We start from the raw sequence: 21,263 nt of genomic DNA on the forward strand, positions 1-21,263 counted from the left end.
AGGAGGGGGTTAGTTAAGGCCAGCCAAGCTGGACAAGACCAAAGGGCTGCTAATCCTTTCCCATTGCCATCACATAGATGACTTTGGACCTTACCTGCCCTCCCAGATGCTAACAGTCTCTCTCTCATTATTCCAGCAGGGGCTGAACAGACTAATGAGGAGGGTGTGGAACTTCATCAGCAATTGACAGACAGAGTTAATAATGAAGACATGAAAGGAACTATCAGGGATAAATGCAGACGTAAAAGCAAGAAAGACAGCTGCTTGGCGGAGAAGAAAGATGGAAGACAGCATAACGTACTTTTCCCACAGCAAAATGTAATGAAGAAAAGTAAATCCATTCAGTGTGGAAAGTACTTCAAACATAGATCACAGCTTCTTGTGAAACAAAGATTACACAGAGGAGAGAAACCTTCGGAGTGTGGAAAGAAGATCAGTCAGAGTAGTAATCTCCAACAGGAAAGAATACACGAGGATAAACCTTTTGAACGGTCAGAATGTGGAAAAAGATTCAGTCAGAGTAATAGTCTTCAAAACCATCAAAGAACCCACACAGGGAAAAAACCTTTTGAATGCTCAAAGTGTGGCAAGAGGTTCATTCAGAGTTGCAAACTTCGATCACACCAAAGGATTCATACAGGAGAGAAACCTTTTGAATGCACAGACTGTGGAAAGAAATTCAGTCAGAGTGGTAGTCTTCAAAGGCATCGAAGAACCCACACAGGGGAAAAGTCTTTTGAATGCTCAGAGTGTGGAAAGAGATTCAGTCGGAATGACAAACTTCAACAGCATCAAAGAACTCACACAGGGGAGAAACGTTTTGAATGTTCACAGTGTGGAAAGAGATTCAGTCGGATTTCCAATCTTCGGTATCATCAAAGCACCGAAACTGGGGAGAAACCTTTTGTGTGCTCAGAGTGTGGGAAGAGATTCATTAAAAGTGGCGATCTTCAGAGACACCAAAGAACACACACAGGAGAGAAACCTTTTGAATGCACAGTGTGTGGAAAGAGATTCAGTCAGAATGGCATTCTTCAAATGCATCAAAGAACCCACACAGGAGAGAGACCTTTTGAATGCTCATATTGTGGAAAGAGATGCATTCACAGTGGTGATCTTCGGTCACACCAAAGAACACACACAGGGGAGAAGCCTTTTGAATGCTCAGAGTGTGGAAAGAGATTCAGTAGAAGTTCACAGCTTCAAATTCATAAAAGAACCCACACAGGGGAGAAGCCTTTTGAATGCTCAGAGTGTGGAAAGAGATTCAAACAGAGTGGCTATCTTCAACAGCACCAAAGAACCCACACAGGAGAAAAACCTTTTGAATGCTTAGAGTGTGGAAAGAGATTCAGTCATAATAGCAGTCTTCAGTACCATCAAACAATCCACACAGGGAAGAAACGTTTTGAATGCTCAGAGTGTGGAAAGAGATTCAGTCAGAGTGGCAGTCTTCAGTCACACCAAAGAACCCACACAGGAGAGAAACGTTTTGAGTGCTCAGAGTGTGGAAAGAGATTCAGTGAGAGGGGGACTCTTCGAAAGCATCAGAGAACCCACACAGGAGAGAAACCTTTTCAATGCTCAGAGTGTGGAAAGAGATTCAGTCAGAGTGGCAGTCTTCAATCACACCAAAGAACCCACACAGGAGAGAAACGTTTTGAGTGCTCAGAGTGTGGAAAGAGATTCAGTGGGAGTGACAGTCTTCAAAAGCATCAAAGAACCCACACAGGCGAGAAACCTTTTGAATGCTCAGAGTGTGGAAAGAGATTTAGTGAGAGGGGGACTCTTCGAAAGCATCAGAGAACCCGCACAGGAGAGAAACCTTTTCAATGCTCAGAGTGTGGAAAGAGATTCATTCAGAATGGCCATGTTCAGTATCATTAAAGGACTCATATAGGGGAGAAACCTTTTGAATGCTGAGTGTGGAAAAAGATTTGGTCATAGTAGCAGTCTTCTGTATCAAAGAACACATACATGGGAGAAAACTTTTTGAATGATGAATATGGAAAGAGATTCAGTGAGGGGGAATTTTCCACTGCATCAAAGAACCCACACAAGGAATAAACCACCTGAATGCTCAGAATGTGGAAAGAGATTTAGTCTGAGTTCCAGCTGTTGAAGGATTGGCATTGTTAAGAAGATATTGACTTTATATCCTGCCGTTCACTCTGAATCTCAGTCTCAGAGCAGCTCACAATCTCCTTTACCTTCCTTCTTTCCAAAAGACACCCTGTGATGTAGATGGGGCTGAGAGAGCTCTCCCAGAACTGCTCTTGAGCAGAATAGCTCTGTGAGAACTTGCAGCTCACCCAAGGCCATTCCAGCAGCTGCAGGTGGAGGAGTGGCGAATCCAGCCCGGTTTCCCCAGATAAGGGTCTGCACACTTAATCACTGCACCAAACTGGCTCTACGGATGTAATGTTATTAGTCATTCAGAAATCACATTGTCATTTCATCTACAGCCAGCATTGGTCTAAGTGCTTCAAGCTACTGTTCCAATGTAAATGTTAAATAGTAGGGCATTGTGGTACAGATTTTAAATCTCATATGTTATTCTTTGTTGTGTTATATACTGTGAAATTGACATGATATATTGCAGGGGTGACCAATGGTAGCTCTTCAGATGTTTTTTGCCTACAACTCCCATCAGCCCCAGCCAGCATGGCCAATGGCTGGGGCTGATGGGAGTTGTAAGCAAAAAATATCTGGAGAGCTACCGTTGGCCATCCCTGATATATTGCTCTGCTATAAATGTGAGAAAGGTTATGCATAAAGAAGGATTGAACACAGAGTCAATAATTTTTGAAGTGTGGTTCATTTGATACAGAGAGCACCGTGGCGCAGAGCGGGAAAGCTGCAGTACTGCAGTCGGAGCCCTCTGCTCACGACCTGAGTCCGATCTCTGTGTCTCATAAGAACATAAGAGAAGCCATGTTGGATCAGGCCAATGGCCCATCCAGTCCAACACTCTGTGTCACACAGTGGCAAAAAATTATATACATACACACACACTGTGGCTAATAGCCACTGATGGACCTCTGCTTCATATTTTTTATCTAAACCCCTCTTGAAGGCGGCTATGCTTGTGGCCGCCACCACCTCCTGTGGCAGTGAATTCCACATGTTAATCACCCTTTGGGTGAAACATCTTCTGGGACTGGTGCTGGTGCTTGGCCGACCTGCTGCACCATGCAGTGAGAGTTGCCAAGGGATTTCCAGGCATTAGGGTTTGTAGGATCTTTCGGGCTCAAGTGCGTGTTCTACTGGAGAAAGTTTTCCTTCCAGACGTTTCGTTCTCAGCTGCGGAGAACATCCTCAGTGGCGTTGCAGCCGGAGCAGGCGCTCTGACCTTCTTGGCTGCTGTGCGTTGAGTGGGGCCAGAGCTGCTGGAGAGCTGCTATTTCTAGGCTGGAGGGGGTGTGATGAAAGGGCAATTGGTTTGTGGATGTGCCCATTGTTTGGTGGGGCTTCCTGGAAGGGTAGTGATAAGGAAACTGGCTGTTGAATGCGACCATTGTTCTGTGTTAATTGCTGGGAGGGTAAGAAGGGGTTTGAAGATAAGGAAGATGGTTGTTGACTGTGCTGATTGTTCTGTGGAAATTGCTGGTTGTTCTGAGACTTTCTGCAATTTATAGTCTGTAGGGTGTTTTGCAGAGCTGGGTACCAAGATTGGTGGATGAAAATGCCTTCTTCCTTTCTGTTAAAATTGTGCTGGTGTTTGTAAATCTCAATAGCTTCTCTGTTCAGGCGGGTATGATAATGTGAGACCGTAGAAAGGACTTCAGTTCTTTCAAAGTGGATGACGTGGTCTCCTTCTTGAAGCGCATGTTCAGCTACAGCTGATTTTTCTGGCTGAAACAAGCGACAGTGTCTCTTGTGTTCGGTGAGACGGGTGCTGATACTGCGTTGGTAGTGCCAATGTAGACTGCACCACAGGAGCAGGGCATTTTGTAGACTCCAGGGGTTGAAAGTGGATCTCTCATATCTTTGGCCGAGCGCAGCATGTGGCGGATCTGTTGTGTGGGCTTGAAGACTGTGTCAACATTGTGGCGTTTGAGAATTTTGCCAATGCGGTCGGTGACGGATTTTATGTAGGGCAGGAAGGCTGTACCCACATTTGTGTGTGGCTCGGGATTTGGTGTGGATGGTCTCCTGGGATGCAGGGCTCTTCTAATTTCTTGTTGGGAGTATCCATTGGCCTGCAGTGACTGTTTGAGGTGGTGTAGTTCCTGTTGGAGTTGGCTTGGTTCACAGATGCGTGATGCACGGTGAATGAGGGTTTTTACAACTGTACGTTTTTGGCGAGGATGATGATTGGAATTCTTATTTAAATAGCGATCTGTGTGTGTGGGTTTCCTGAACACAGTGTGGCCGAGTTCTCCGTCATCTTTCCTGGTAATGAGGACGTCAAGAAAGGCAAGTTGACCATTGTTTTCTTTCTCCACGGTGAACTGGATACGAGGATGGACTGAATTCAGATGAAGGAGAAAGTTATTCAAAGCAGCCTCTCCATGACTCCAGATGGCAAAAACATCATCCACATATCCAGGCACTTTGGTAGCTGCGAGCCTCACTTGTGTGTTCCTGTCCGTGGCATCTCTCAAAGTCTTCCTGTCCATTCTTGTCTCTTCCACCCTGCACTCCTATCGCCTCTCCTCAGCCGCCACGATCAGTCCTTCATGGCTGAGTGTGGAACTCTGCTTTTTATGCTCACACTGGTACAGCATTGGCTGAGCAACCTCTGGGCCCATGCGCAAATGAAATCAGAAGAGTTTCCAGCTCAACATGAGGAAGAACTTCCTGACCGTTAGAGTGATTCCTCAGTGGAACAGGCTTCCTCCTCGGGAGGTGGTGGGCTCTCCTTCCTTGGAGGTTTCTAAACAGAGGCTAGATGGCCCTCTGACAGCAATGAGGATCCTGTGAATTTAGGGGGAGGTGTTTGTGAGTTTCCTGCACTGAGCAGGGAGTTGGACTAGATGATCCTGGAGGTCCCTTCCAACTCTATGATTCTAAGTTCCCACAGGCTTCCTCCTCGGGAGGTGGTGGGCTCTGCTTCCTTGGAGGTTTTTAAGCAGACACTAGATGGCCATCCGACAGCAATGAGGATCCTGTGAATTTAGGGGGAAGGGTTTGTGAGTTTCCTGCCTTGTGCAAGGCTGGCAAACCACCTGTAGGTTGTTAGGAGATCATTTGGATCCTCCTTAACGATCCCTGTCGATCATTTCCATTTAGAATCATAGAGTTGGAAGGGACCTCCAGAGTCATCTAGTCCAACCCCCTGCACAATGCAGGAAATTCAAAAAACACCTCCCCCTAAATTCACAGGATCTTTATTGCTGTCAGATGGCCATCTAGCCTCTGCTTAAAAACCTCCAAGGAAGGAGAGCCCACCACCTCCCTAGGAGGAAGCCTGTTCCACTGAGGAATCGCTCTAACGGTCAGGAAGTTCTTCTTAATGTTGAGCTGGAAACTTTTTTGATTTAATCTCAACCCAGAGTTCTGGTCCTACCTTCCAGGGCTACAGAAAACAATTCCACACCGTCCTCTATATGACAGCCCTTCAAGGACCAGACGATGGTGATCATATTACCTCTCAGCCGCCTCCTCTCCAGGCTAAACATCCCCAGCTCCTTCAACCTTTCCTCATAGGACTTGGTCTCCAAACCCCTCATCATCTTCATCGCCCTCCTCTGGACTTGTTCCAGCTTGTCTATATCCTTCTTAAAATGTGGTGCACAAAACTGAACACAAGACTCCAGGTGAGGTCTTACCAGAGCAGAGTAAAGCAATACCATCACTTCATGTGATCTGGACACTATACTTCTGTTGATACAGCCCAAAATTGCATTTGCCTTGTTAGCCACTGCATCACACTGTTGACTCATGTTCAGCGTATGATCCACTAAGACCCCTAGATTCTTTTCGCACGTACTACTGCTAAGACAAATCTCCCCTATCCTATAACCATGCATTGGATTTTTCCTACCTAAATTCAAAACTTTACATTTATCCCTGTTAAAATTCATTTTATTGATTTTAGCCCAGTTTTCCAGCCTGTCAAGGTCATCCTGTATCCTGTTTCTGTCTTTGCCACCCCTTCCAATTTAGTATCGGCAAATTTAATAAGCATTCCCTCTATTCCTTCATCCAAATCATTGATAAAGATGTTGAACAGAACAGGTCCCAGGACAGATCCTTGAGGCACTCCACTTGTCACTCCTCTCCAAGAGGATGAGGAACCATTCACAAGCACTCTTGGGGTGCGATCTGTCAACCAGTTACAGATCCACCTAACGGTAACAGGATCCAAACCACATTTTACCAACTTGTCAACAAGGACAGTATAGGGAACCTTATGAAAAGCCTTACTGAAATCAAGATAAACGATATCTGCAGCATTCCTTCGATCCAGCAAAGGTAGTCACTTTCTCAAAAAAAGAGATCAGGTTAGTCTGACATGACTTGTTCTTGAGAAAACCATGCTGGCTTTTAGTAATCACATCCATTCTTTCTAAATGTTCCAGAACCGACTGTTTGATGATTTGTTCTAAAACTTTTCGAGCTAAATTTAATTGCAGGTGTCAAATTTGGGATTAGATAGGGGAGGCAGGTGAATCTAATCGTTGCCATAGTTCCCATAGAATTTAAAAGAACGGAAGTTCCCCTTCCCATTATGATTGGGCTAAGGCTGAAGTTAAACTTTAGGCTTATCATGCGAAATTATCATTATTTTGTTTGGGAATCTTGGATTTATGCTGGCTGGATTGGAATGCTGTTATGCCTGAGGGCTAATGTAAACTGACCTAGTTTCTGGATTATATTTTAAAATCTGCAGAAGCTTCCAGTGGCCTTGGATCTTGCCTGCATAACGGTGTAATATCTTCAGAGGAGCAGAGTGGGCTGGTGGTCTGCTTTTTACATCAATAAAACCAGCCTGGTGGCAGCCAACCGTTTAAAGTGTACCTCGCCTGTCAAGACGCCAGGCCAGCCTCCCGCCAGGAAGCCAGGGAAAAGCTGGAGGAATGTCAGGCTAGGACTACAAGGCCCTCTAGCCTCTGTTTTAAAACCTCCAAAGAAGGAGAGCCCACCACCTCCCCAGGAAGCCTGTTCCACTGAGGAACCGTTCTATCAGGAAGTTTATGATTTACTAGGAGTAGGGCCCATTCTGAAAAAAAATACAACGGGCTCTAGAAGGAGGCTCTGGGCAAGTGCCCACCACCCTTGCTGTCTTCCCACCCACCCAAGTGAAGGCATTGACACCCCCCCACACACACACACACCTCAAGGAGAGCTGATCTCTGCCATCACGAGGGCAATTGTAAATGTGAGTGATCTCCAGTAGTTCCCCAGGAGGAAAGACCCCACAAATCTCGAGGAATTTTCTAACCTGGAGCTGGCAGCTCTATATCCTTCCCTTTATCTGCCCCTCTGACTTCAGCTTTCCATCACCTTCCCCCTCCCTGCAGCCTCTACATAGGAAAATGACAGTCTTCTTCACAGTGGGGGGGAACCAAAGCATACATCATTCTCCTCTCCCCCTATTTGATCTGAACAACCCTGTGACGCAGGTTAGGCTGGAAGTGTGTGACTTGTTCAAAATCACCCGGTCAGCTTCCACAGCAAGAACATGGGTCTGGCAGATCCCACTCTGAAGCCCTAACTCCTATGCTATAGTGGCTGTCATAGGGTGGCTGCTGCTAAACAGTAGCAAGCAGCCAAGCACAGGGTAGCTAACCCCCAGGTGGAGCCATCCCTTTATCTGCCCATCTGACTTCAGGTTTCCAATGCCTTCCCCCTCTGCAGCCTCTGCAAAGGAAATGGACAGTTTTTCTTCACAGTATGGGGAAGGGGGACCAAAGCAGCTTACATCATTCTCCTCTGTCCCCTTTGATTTGGACAACAGCCCTGTGAGGCGGGTTAGGATGGAAGTCTGTGACTAGTCTAAAATCATCCAGTCAGCTTCCACAGCAAGAACCTGGGTCTGGCAGACTTCGCTCTGAAGTTCTAACTTCTATGCCCTCCTCAAACTCCACCACAGAATCAGAAGGATTTTCCCACCAACCTGGAAAGATACCACTAAAGTGGCTCCCCAGCTAAGGGGCTCCCCAGCCTTGTTGTCTTCCCAGCCAAGGCATTCACTCCCCCCCCCCACACCCTAAGGCGAGCTGAGATAGCAGTTGTAATTCTGAGTGATCCCCAGTCCTTGCCTGGAGATTGGCAAGAGTAGTTCCCCAGGAGGAAAGGCCTCTCTCTCAGGGGCCTGTAGTGATACTTTAGGAATCTCCCACCAACCTGGAAAGGTACCACTAAAGGGCCCTGGGCAAGGGGCTCCCCAGCCTTGCTGCCTTCCCACCCACCCAAGTGAAGGCATTAATTCCCCCACACACACGTCAGGGGGAAATGATCTCTGGCACCTGGAATTTCCTAACCAGGAGTTGGCAACCCTGCAGCCTCTAGATTCGAAATGACAGTCTTTCTTCACAGTGTGTGTTTGGGGGGGGGGGGGACCAAAGCAGCTGACATTATTCTCCTCATTTCTCTCCCCCCTTTGATCTGAATAACAACCATGTGAGGCTTCCCCATCTCGTTCTCAGGCAACCTTCTTGGGGAAAGGCTGAGGGGAGGAGGGAGTGAAAGACGGTGAAGGTAGGACAGCCGTGCCCTCTAGGGTAGTGCCAAGCTCCCTGCTATTGCAGCAGCCTTCAGAGGCTGTCTGAGCTGTTGATGGGGACTTTCGTGAGGCTACAGGATATATGTCATCAGTACAAAAAATATAAAGCCAATATAATTAAAATGCAGTGTCCTATAGATCCTTACTCATATTCACAGCATTCTAATTTTGTTTGTAACCTTCAAACTGTGACTCTCTCTTGTTTGAGCCTGGGGGAGGGAGTGGAGCTAGAGATCTCTTACTTTGGCACCTGACCTCCAGCTGGCAGAGGTCAGCTTCCCACCCCTGGAAGAAATGGCTGCTGGGAAGGGCGGTCTCCAGGGCCTTGTCCCCTGCTGAGAGGCCCCTCCCCAAGCTCCGCCCTCTCCTGGCTCCACCCTCAAAGTCTCCAGGTGTTTTCCAGCCCCACTGCTCCGACTGGCATGTTCTCAGGTAGAGAGGTCTTCCCCATCCCCTCCAGCCTGGTCCTTCTCCCTGGAGAGGCTACCGCTGGGGACTGGGCCAGGGCAGGGGGGGGTGCTTCTGGGTGCCCAGCAGCAGCGGATGCTCCCCCATTGAGCCAGGTCTTGCCACCAGTCCGGTTCCCCCCCCCCAGGACTAGGCAATCCCCCCTCCCCAAGACCCACAGAGAGAGAGAGATCCAATCGGGCAGCCGTGTTGGTCTGAAGCAGTTGAACAAAGCAGGAGTCAAGCGGCACCTTTAAGACCAACCAATTTTTATTTAGAACATCAGCTTTCGTGTGCTCTTAAGCACCCTTCATCAGACGAGGGATCCCGCACAGTGAGCAAAGCCATACAGAGCTGAGCAGAGCCACACAGAGCTGGCAGGAGGTGGCCCAGAATGCAACATGGTGCAGATTTCAGAACCAACGACAGGGAAGCGAAATTATCTGGTAGGCAGGGGTTTAGAAGGTAAAGTGGTACAATGACAGAATAGTACAATTAACCAGTCGAGCAGACCTTTGATCTGAGTAGCATGAGCATGCGAAAGCAACAAAAGTCCCCTGGCAGGAAGAGGGAGGGGGCTCGCCTCCGCCCCCCCCCCCAGTTTGGAGCAAGAGGAACCAGGAGTTCCTGTGCGATCCTAAAAGGGCTTTCCTGGGAGGGAGGGAGCCCCGCGGACCTGCTCTGGAGGGCTGTTGGAGGGTGGGGAAATCACAGAATCCGAGAGCTGGAAGGGCCCTCCAGGGTCATCTAGTCCAGTCCCCTGCACAAAGCAGGAAACTCACAGATACCTCCCCCTAAACGAAAGGGGAGGGCGAGGGGGCTGGAGTTTGCCTCCCCCTCCCGCTCCCTCCTGCCCTCAGCCGATCCCCCCGTGCAGAGTTGCTCCTGAGTAAGCCCATCGAAAAAGGAAAAGGAGTTCGACAAGGATGTATATAGTCACCCTGCTTATTTAATTTATATGCAGAGTACATCATGCAGAATGCTGGCCTGAATGAAGCAGAAGCTGGAATTAAGATTGCCGGGAAAAACATCAACAACCTCAGATATGCAGATGACACCACTCTAATGGCAGAAAGTGAGGAGGACCTAAAGAACCTCTTGTTAAGGGTGAAAGAGGAGAGCACAAAAGTAGGCTTGAAACTCAACATCAAAAAAACTGAGATCATGGCATCCGGCCCCATCACACCTTGGCAAATAGAAGGGGAAGACATGGAAGTAGTGACAGACTTCACATTTCTGGGATCCAAGATCTCTGCAGATGGTGACTGTAGCCATGAAATTAAAAGACGTTTGCTCCTTGGGAGGACAGCTATGGCGAACCTGGGCAGTATAATAAAAAGTAGAGACATCAGCCTGCCATCAAAAGTCCATATAGTCAAAGCGATGGTATTCCCAGTAGTAACGTATGGCTGTGAGAGCTGGACCATAAGGAAGGCCGAGTGCAGAAGAATAGATGCTTTTGAGCTGTGGTGCTGGAGAAGACTCTTGAGAGTCCCTTGGACTGCAAGGAGATCCAGTCAGTCAGTCCTAAGGGAAATCAATCCAGACTGTTCCCTGGAAGGTCAGATGCTGAAGCTGAAGCTCAAATCCTTTGGCCACCAAATGAGAAGGGAGCACTCCCTGGAGAAGACCCTGATGCTGCGAAAGACAGAAGGCAAAAGAAGAAGGAAAGGAAAGGTCCCCTGTGCAAGCACCAGTCGTTTCTGACTCTGGGGTGACGTCGCTTTCACAACGTTTTCACGGCAGACTTTTTTACTGGGTGGTTTGCCCTTGCCTTCCCCAGTCCTCTCCGCTTTCCCCCCAGCAAGCTGGGGAATCCTTTGACGGACCTCGGAAGGATGGAAGGGCGAGTCAACCTCGAGCCGGCTACCTGAAAACCCAGCTTCCACCGGGGATCGAACTCAGGTCGTGAGCAGAGCCTAGGACGGCGGTACTGCAGAGGAGACGGCTGGACAGCGTTACTGATGTCACTAACGCGGAATTGAGCAGACGTCGGAGGAGGATGGAAGACAAGAGGGCTTGGCGTGACTTCTTAGTAGAAGCCTATAAAACTAAATCTAGGCCTATTACTGTATTATAATTGCTGGGTGTCTACTTTTGGTTAGTATCCTTGGCTGCTATTTTAATTGATTGTTTATGCATTGTTCTGACTACTTTTCAGGCCTTTGTGCCCCCTTTTGATTGTGAATCGTTATTGCTCTTATGCCAATAAAGGTCTGAAGTGAACGGACTGGGCTCAGGGGGTCGCAGGGAGCCGACTGGACTGCGCGGCTGAACACCAGCAACAAGCCGGGGGAGCTGCATGCGAAAGAGGGCGCGGGGGGGGGGGCTTGCTCTGCAGCGCCGAAGGGGTTAAAGGGAGCGAGCGGCCCCCGGGCTGGAGCGGCCCAGCAAGAGGGGGGGGCAGGAAAAGGGTTGGAGGGTTGGGGGGGGCGTCCTTGCAGGCGGACCCCGGGCAGGCTTCCTCGCGAGTAAGTCCTTGGAAGGGAGGAATAAGCCTTTCCGTCCTGGGGGGAGAGAGAGAGGCGGCTGCGGACGGCCAGCGGCGACGGAGCGGTTTGCAAATGCAATGGCCAGCTGCAAGGAGCGGCGCCCGCCCGCCTCCCCTCCTGCTCTGCCCTGCCGCTCCTCCCGCATCTCTGCCGCTGCTGCCCTCCTTGGCCCGGCTGGCGGCATTGGGGGCGGGGGGAGGGCCGGGGGTTGGAGTGGGGCTGAAGCCTTCTGCAGGGAAGGGCCTGGGGAACACGTGGAACTGGCTGCCGCAGAGCCAGCTGCAAGGGGGGGCTGCATCAACATCTGGAGCAGAGGTCCATCAGTGGCTCTTAGCCACAAGGCATAGATGGAACTCTCTGTCTGGGGCAGGGATGCTCTGTGTTCTTGGTGCTTGGGGGGCACAGTGGGAGGGCTTCTAGTATCCTGGCCCCACTGATGGACCTCCTGATGGCACCTGGGTTTTTTGGCCACTGTGTGACACAGAGTGTTGGACTGGAGGGGCCATTGGCCTGATCCAACAGGGCTTCTCTTGTGTTCTTATGTGGCACAGAGTGTTGGACTGGAGGGGCCACTGGCCTGATCTAACAGGGCTTCTCTTATGTTCTTATGTGACACAGAGTGTTGGACTGGAGGGGCCATTGGCCTGATCCAACATGGCTTCTCTTATGTTCTTATGTGACACAGAGTGTTGGACTGGATGGGCCATTGGCCTGATCCAACAGGGCTTCTCTTATGTTGTTATGTGACACAGAGTGTTGGACTGGAGGGGCCATTGGCCTGATCCAACAGGGCTTCTCTTGTGTTCTTATGTGGCACAGAGTGTTGGACTGGAGGGGCCATTGGCCTGATCCAACAGGGCTTCTCTTGTGTTCTTATGTGGCACAGAGTGTTGGACTGGAGGGGCCACTGGCCTGATCCAACATGGCTTCTCTTGTGTTCTTATGTGGCACAGAGTGTTGGACTGGAGGGGCCATTGGCCTGATCCAACAGGGCTTCTCTTGTGTTCTTATGTGGCACAGAGTGTTGGACTGGAGGGGCCACTGGCCTGATCTAACAGGGCTTCTCTTATGTTCTTATGTGACACAGAGTGTTGGACTGGAGGGGCCATTGGCCTGATCCAACATGGCTTCTCTTATGTTCTTATGTGACACAGAGTGTTGGACTGGATGGGCCATTGGCCTGATCCAACAGGGCTTCTCTTATGTTGTTATGTGACACAGAGTGTTGGACTGGAGGGGCCATTGGCCTGATCCAACAGGGCTTCTCTTGTGTTCTTATGTGGCACAGAGTGTTGGACTGGAGGGGCCATTGGCCTGATCCAACAGGGCTTCTCTTGTGTTCTTATGTGGCACAGAGTGTTGGACTGGAGGGGCCACTGGCCTGATCCAACATGGCTTCTCTTGTGTTCTTATGTGGCACAGAGTGTTGGACTGGAGGGGCCATTGGCCTGATCCAACAGGGCTTCTCTTGTGTTCTTATGTGGCACAGAGTGTTGGACTGGAGGGGCCACTGGCCTGATCTAACAGGGCTTCTCTTATGTTCTTATGTGACACAGAGTGTTGGACTGGAGGGGCCATTGGCCTGATCCAACATGGCTTCTCTTATGTTCTTATGTGACACAGAGTGTTGGACTGGATGGGCCATTGGCCTGATCCAACAGGGCTTCTCTTATGTTGTTATGTGACACAGAGTGTTGGACTGGAGGGGCCATTGGCCTGATCCAACAGGGCTTCTCTTGTGTTCTTATGTGGCACAGAGTGTTGGACTGGAGGGGCCATTGGCCTGATCCAACAGGGCTTCTCTTGTGTTCTTATGTGGCACAGAGTGTTGGACTGGAGGGGCCATTGGCCTGATCCAACAGGGCTTCTCTTGTGTTCTTATGTGGCACAGAGTGTTGGACTGGAGGGGCCACTGGCCTGATCCAACATGGCTTCTCTTGTGTTCTTATGTGGCACAGAGTGTTGGACTGGAGGGGCCATTGGCCTGATCCAACAGGGCTTCTCTTGTGTTCTTATGTGGCACAGAGTGTTGGACTGGAGGGGCCACTGGCCTGATCCAACAGGGCTTCTCTTATGTTCTTATGTGACACAGAGTGTTGGACTGGAGGGGCCATTGGCCTGATCCAACAGGGCTTCTCTTGTGTTCTTATGTGACACAGAGTGTTGGACTGGATGGGCCATTGGCTTGATCCAACAGGGCTTCTCTTATGTTCTTATGTGGCACAGAGTGTTGGACTGGAGGGGCCACTGGCCTGATCCAACAGGGCTTCTCTTATGTTCTTATGTGACACAGAGCGTTGGACTGGAGGGGCCATTGGCCTGATCCAACAGGGCTTCTCTTATGTACTTATGTGACACAGAATGTTGGACTGGAGGGGCCACTGGCCTGATCCAACATGGCTTCTCTTATGTTCTTATGTGACACAGAGTGTTGGACTGGAGGGGCCACTGGCCTGATCCAACATGGCTTCTCTTATGTTCTTATGTGACACAGAGTGTTGGACTGGAGGGGCCACTGGCCTGATCCAACAGGGCTTCTCTTATGTTCTTATGTGACACAGAGTGTTGGACTGGAGGGGCCGTTGGCCTGATCCAACAGGGCTTCTCTTTTGTTCTTATGTGACACAGAGTGTTGGACTGGAGGGGCCACTGGCCTGATCCAACAGGGCTTCTCTTTTGTTCTTATGTGGCACAGAGTGTTGGACTGGAGGGGCCGTTGGCCTGATCCAACAGGGCTTCTCTTGTGTTCTTATGTGGCACAGAGTGTTGGACTGGAGGGGCCATTGGCCTGATCCAACAGGGCTTCTCTTATGTTCTTCTGTGACACAGAGTGTTGGACTGGAGGGGCCGTTGGCCTGATCCAACAGGGCTTCTCTTGTGTTCTTATGTGGCACAGAGTGTTGGACTGGAGGGGCCATTGGCCTGATCCAACAGGGCTTCTCTTGTGTTCTTATGTGGCACAGAGTGTTGGACTGGAGGGGCCATTGGCCTGATCCAACAGGGCTTCTCTTGTGTTCTTATGTGGCACAGAGTGTTGGACTGGAGGGGCCATTGGCCTGATCCAACAGGGCTTCTCTTGTGTTCTTATGTGGCACAGAGTGTTGGACTGGAGGGGCCATTGGCCTGATCCAACAGGGCTTCTCTTGTGTTCTTATGTGGCACAGAGTGTTGGACTGGAGGGGCCACTGGCCTGATCCAACATGGCTTCTCTTGTGTTCTTATGTGGCACAGAGTGTTGGACTGGAGGGGCCATTGGCCTGATCCAACAGGGCTTCTCTTGTGTTCTTATGTGGCACAGAGTGTTGGACTGGAGGGGCCACTGGCCTGATCCAACAGGGCTTCTCTTATGTTCTTATGTGACACAGAGTGTTGGACTGGAGGGGCCATTGGCCTGATCCAACAGGGCTTCTCTTGTGTTCTTATGTGACACAGAGTGTTGGACTGGATGGGCCATTGGCTTGATCCAACAGGGCTTCTCTTATGTTCTTATGTGGCACAGAGTGTTGGACTGGAGGGGCCACTGGCCTGATCCAACAGGGCTTCTCTTATGTTCTTATGTGACACAGAGCGTTGGACTGGAGGGGCCATTGGCCTGATCCAACAGGGCTTCTCTTATGTACTTATGTGACACAGAATGTTGGACTGGAGGGGCCACTGGCCTGATCCAACATGGCTTCTCTTATGTTCTTATGTGACACAGAGTGTTGGACTGGAGGGGCCACTGGCCTGATCCAACATGGCTTCTCTTATGTTCTTATGTGACACAGAGTGTTGGACTGGAGGGGCCACTGGCCTGATCCAACAGGGCTTCTCTTATGTTCTTATGTGACACAGAGTGTTGGACTGGAGGGGCCGTTGGCCTGATCCAACAGGGCTTCTCTTTTGTTCTTATGTGACACAGAGTGTTGGACTGGAGGGGCCACTGGCCTGATCCAACAGGGCTTCTCTTTTGTTCTTATGTGGCACAGAGTGTTGGACTGGAGGGGCCGTTGGCCTGATCCAACAGGGCTTCTCTTGTGTTCTTATGTGGCACAGAGTGTTGGACTGGAGGGGCCATTGGCCTGATCCAACAGGGCTTCTCTTATGTTCTTCTGTGACACAGAGTGTTGGACTGGAGGGGCCGTTGGCCTGATCCAACAGGGCTTCTCTTGTGTTCTTATGTGGCACAGAGTGTTGGACTGGAGGGGCCATTGGCCTGATCCAACAGGGCTTCTCTTATGTTCTTCTGTGACACAGAGTGTTGGACTGGAGGGGCCGTTGGCCTGATCCAACAGGGCTTCTCTTGTGTTCTTATGTGACACAGAGTGTTGGACAGGATGGGCCACTGGCCTGATCCAACATGGCTTCTCTTATGTTCTTATGTGACACAGAGTGTTGGACTGGAGGGGCCGTTGGCCTGATCCAACAGGGCTTCTCTTGTGTTCTTATGTGGCACAGAGTGTTGGACTGGAGGGGCCACTGGCCTGATCCAACAGGGCTTCTCTTATGTTCTTATGTGACACAGAGTGTTGGACTGGAGGGGCCACTGGCCTGATCCAACAGGGCTTCTCTTATGTTCTTATGTGACACAGAGTGTTGGACTGGAGGGGCCACTGGCCTGATCCAACAGGGCTTCTCTTTTGTTCTTATGTGGCACAGAGTGTTGGACTGGAGGGGCCGTTGGCCTGATCCAACAGGGCTTCTCTTGTGTTCTTATGTGGCACAGAGTGTTGGACTGGAGGGGCCATTGGCCTGATCCAACAGGGCTTCTCTTATGTTCTTCTGTGACACAGAGTGTTGGACTGGAGGGGCCGTTGGCCTGATCCAACAGGGCTTCTCTTGTGTTCTTATGTGGCACAGAGTGTTGGACTGGAGGGGCCATTGGCCTGATCCAACAGGGCTTCTCTTATGTTCTTCTGTGACACAGAGTGTTGGACTGGAGGGGCCGTTGGCCTGATCCAACAGGGCTTCTCTTGTGTTCTTATGTGACACAGAGTGTTGGACTGGAGGGGCCGTTGGCCTGATCCAACAGGGCTTCTCTTGTGTTCTTATGTGGCACAGAGTGTTGGACTGGAGGGGCCACTGGCCTGATCCAACAGGGCTTCTCTTATGTTCTTATGTGACACAGAGTGTTGGACTGGAGGGGCCATTGGCCTGATCCAACAGGGCTTCTCTTGTGTTCTTATGTGACACAGAGTGTTGGACTGGATGGGCCATTGGCTTGATCCAACAGGGCTTCTCTTATGTTCTTCTGTGGCACAGAGTGTTGGACTGGAGGGGCCACTGGCCTGATCCAACAGGGCTTCTCTTATGTTCTTATGTGACACAGAGCGTTGGACTGGAGGGGCCATTGGCCTGATCCAACAGGGCTTCTCTTATGTACTTATGTGACACAGAATGTTGGACTGGAGGGGCCACTGGCCTGATCCAACATGGCTTCTCTTATGTTCTTATGTGACACAGAGTGTTGGACTGGAGGGGCCACTGGCCTGATCCAACATGGCTTCTCTTATGTTCTTATGTGACACAGAGTGTTGGACTGGAGGGGCCACTGGCCTGATCCAACAGGGCTTCTCTTATGTTCTTATGTGACACAGAGTGTTGGACTGGAGGGGCCGTTGGCCTGATCCAACAGGGCTTCTCTTTTGTTCTTATGTGACACAGAGTGTTGGACTGGAGGGGCCACTGGCCTGATCCAACAGGGCTTCTCTTTTGTTCTTATGTGGCACAGAGTGTTGGACTGGAGGGGCCGTTGGCCTGATCCAACAGGGCTTCTCTTGTGTTCTTATGTGGCACAGAGTGTTGGACTGGAGGGGCCATTGGCCTGATCCAACAGGGCTTCTCTTATGTTCTTCTGTGACACAGAGTGTTGGACTGGAGGGGCCGTTGGCCTGATCCAACAGGGCTTCTCTTGTGTTCTTATGTGGCACAGAGTGTTGGACTGGAGGGGCCATTGGCCTGATCCAACAGGGCTTCTCTTATGTTCTTCTGTGACACAGAGTGTTGGACTGGAGGGGCCGTTGGCCTGATCCAACAGGGCTTCTCTTGTGTTCTTATGTGACACAGAGTGTTGGACAGGATGGGCCACTGGCCTGATCCAACATGGCTTCTCTTATGTTCTTATGTGACACAGAGTGTTGGACTGGAGGGGCCGTTGGCCTGATCCAACAGGGCTTCTCTTGTGTTCTTATGTGGCACAGAGTGTTGGACTGGAGGGGCCACTGGCCTGATCCAACAGGGCTTCTCTTATGTTCTTATGTGACACAGAGTGTTGGACTGGAGGGGCCACTGGCCTGATCCAACAGGGCTTCTCTTATGTTCTTATGTGACACAGAGTGTTGGACTGGAGGGGCCACTGGCCTGATACAACAGGGCTTCTCTTTTGTTCTTATGTGGCACAGAGTGTTGGACTGGAGGGGCCGTTGGCCTGATCCAACAGGGCTTCTCTTGTGTTCTTATGTGGCACAGAGTGTTGGACTGGAGGGGCCATTGGCCTGATCCAACAGGGCTTCTCTTATGTTCTTCTGTGACACAGAGTGTTGGACTGGAGGGGCCGTTGGCCTGATCCAACAGGGCTTCTCTTGTGTTCTTATGTGGCACAGAGTGTTGGACTGGAGGGGCCATTGGCCTGATCCAACAGGGCTTCTCTTATGTTCTTCTGTGACACAGAGTGTTGGACTGGAGGGGCCGTTGGCCTGATCCAACAGGGCTTCTCTTGTGTTCTTATGTGACACAGAGTGTTGGACTGGAGGGGCCGTTGGCCTGATCCAACAGGGCTTCTCTTGTGTTCTTATGTGGCACAGAGTGTTGGACTGGAGGGGCCATTGGCCTGATCCAACAGGGCTTCTCTTATGTTCTTCTGTGACACAGAGTGTTGGACTGGAGGGGCCGTTGGCCTGATCCAACAGGGCTTCTCTTGTGTTCTTATGTGGCACAGAGTGTTGGACTGGAGGGGCCATTGGCCTGATCCAACAGGGCTTCTCTTATGTTCTTATGTGGCACAGAGTGTTGGACTGGAGGGGCCACTGGCCTGATCCAACAGGGCTTCTCTTGTGTTCTTATGTGACACAGAGTGTTGGACTGGATGGGCCACTGGCCTGATCCAACAGGGCTTCTCTTCTGTTCTTAGGTGACACAGAGTGTTGGACTGGAGGGGCCACTGGCCTGATCCAACAGGGCTTCTCTTATGTTCTTATGTGACACAGAGTGTTGGACTGGAGGGGCCACTGGCCTGATCCAACAGGGCTTCTCTTTTGTTCTTATGTGGCACAGAGTGTTGGACTGGAGGGGCCGTTGGCCTGATCCAACAGGGCTTCTCTTGTGTTCTTATGTGGCACAGAGTGTTGGACTGGAGGGGCCATTGGCCTGATCCAACAGGGCTTCTCTTATGTTCTTCTGTGACACAGAGTGTTGGACTGGAGGGGCCGTTGGCCTGATCCAACAGGGCTTCTCTTGTGTTCTTATGTGGCACAGAGTGTTGGACTGGAGGGGCCATTGGCCTGATCCAACAGGGCTTCTCTTATGTTCTTCTGTGACACAGAGTGTTGGACTGGAGGGGCCGTTGGCCTGATCCAACAGGGCTTCTCTTGTGTTCTTATGTGACACAGAGTGTTGGACTGGAGGGGCCGTTGGCCTGATCCAACAGGGCTTCTCTTGTGTTCTTATGTGGCACAGAGTGTTGGACTGGAGGGGCCATTGGCCTGATCCAACAGGGCTTCTCTTATGTTCTTCTGTGACACAGAGTGTTGGACTGGAGGGGCCGTTGGCCTGATCCAACAGGGCTTCTCTTGTGTTCTTATGTGGCACAGAGTGTTGGACTGGAGGGGCCATTGGCCTGATCCAACAGGGCTTCTCTTATGTTCTTATGTGGCACAGAGTGTTGGACTGGAGGGGCCACTGGCCTGATCCAACAGGGCTTCTCTTGTGTTCTTATGTGACACAGAGTGTTGGACTGGATGGGCCACTGGCCTGATCCAACAGGGCTTCTCTTCTGTTCTTAGGTGACACAGAGTGTTGGACTGGAGGGGCCACTGGCCTGATCCAACAGGGCTTCTCTTATGTTCTTCTGTGACACAGAGTGTTGGACTGGAGGGGCCACTGGCCTGATCCAACATGGCTTCTCTTCTGTTCTTAGGTGACACAGAGTGTTGGACTGGATGGGCCCTTGGCCTGATCCAACAGGGCTTCTCTTGTGTTCTTATGTGACACAGAGTGTTGGACTGGAGGGGCCACTGGCCTGATCCAACAGGGCTTCTCTTATGTTCTTCTGTGACACAGAGTGTTGGACTGGAGGGGCCATTGGCCTGATCCAACATGGCTTCTCTTCTGTTCTTAGGTGACACAGAGTGTTGGACTGGATGGGCCATTGGCCTGATCCAACATGGCTTCTCTTCTGTTCTTATGTGACACAGAGTGTTGGACTGGATGGGCCCTTGGCCTGATCCAACATGGCTTCTCTTCTGTTCTTATGTGACACAGAGTGTTGGACTGGAGGGGCCATTGGCCTGATCCAACAGGGCTTCTCTTCTGTTCTTATGTGACACAGAGTGTTGGACTGGATGGGCCCTTGGCCTGATCCAACATGGCTTCTCTTCTGTTCTTATGTGACACAGAGTGTTGGACTGGAGGGGCCATTGGCCTGATCCAACATGGCTTCTCTTCTGTTCTTAGGTGACACAGAGTGTTGGACTGGATGGGCCCTTGGCCTGATCCAACATGGCTTCTCTTCTGTTCTTATGTGACACAGAGTGTTGGACTGGAGGGGCCATTGGCCTGATCCAACATGGCTTCTCTTCTGTTCTTATGTGACACAGAGTGTTGGACTGGAGGGGCCATTGGCCTGATCCAACATGGCTTCTCTTCTGTTCTTAGGTGACACAGAGTGTTGGACTGGATGGGCCATTGGCCTGATCCAACATGGCTTCTCTTCTGTTCTTATGTGACACAGAGTGTTGGACTGGATGGGCCCTTGGCCTGATCCAACATGGCTTCTCTTCTGTTCTTATGTGACACAGAGTGTTGGACTGGAGGGGCCATTGGCCTGATCCAACAGGGCTTCTCTTATGTTCTTATGTGACACAGAGTGTTGGACTGGATGGGCCCTTGGCCTGATCCAACATGGCTTCTCTTCTGTTCTTATGTGACACAGAGTGTTGGACTGGAGGGGCCATTGGCCTGATCCAACATGGCTTCTCTTCTGTTCTTAGGTGACACAGAGTGTTGGACTGGATGGGCCCTTGGCCTGATCCAACATGGCTTCTCTTCTGTTCTTATGTGACACAGAGTGTTGGACTGGAGGGGCCATTGGCCTGATCCAACATGGCTTCTCTTCTGTTCTTATGTGACACAGAGTGTTGGACTGGAGGGGCCATTGGCCTGATCCAACATGGCTTCTCTTCTGTTCTTAGGTGACACAGAGTGTTGGACTGGATGGGCCATTGGCCTGATCCAACATGGCTTCTCTTCTGTTCTTATGTGACACAGAGTGTTGGACTGGATGGGCCCTTGGCCTGATCCAACATGGCTTCTCTTCTGTTCTTATGTGACACAGAGTGTTGGACTGGAGGGGCCATTGGCCTGATCCAACAGGGCTTCTCTTATGTTCTTATGTGACACAGAGTGTTGGACTGGATGGGCCCTTGGCCTGATCCAACATGGCTTCTCTTCTGTTC

At 50.6% G+C, this 21,263-nt stretch overlaps 1 protein-coding gene and 1 pseudogene across 1 annotated transcript in view; both read left to right on the forward strand.

The window, feature by feature from the left end:
* LOC132572108 (zinc finger protein 436-like) overlaps positions 1 to 21,263 on the forward strand; it is a 244,086-nt gene that overhangs the window by 14,197 nt on the left and 208,626 nt on the right. The window lies entirely within an intron of this gene.
* Positions 211 to 1,923, forward strand: LOC132570868 (zinc finger protein 420-like; annotated as a pseudogene).

This window comes from Heteronotia binoei, chromosome 5 (assembly GCF_032191835.1).
Source record: "Heteronotia binoei isolate CCM8104 ecotype False Entrance Well chromosome 5, APGP_CSIRO_Hbin_v1, whole genome shotgun sequence".
Classification (NCBI taxonomy): Eukaryota; Metazoa; Chordata; class Lepidosauria; order Squamata; family Gekkonidae; genus Heteronotia; species Heteronotia binoei.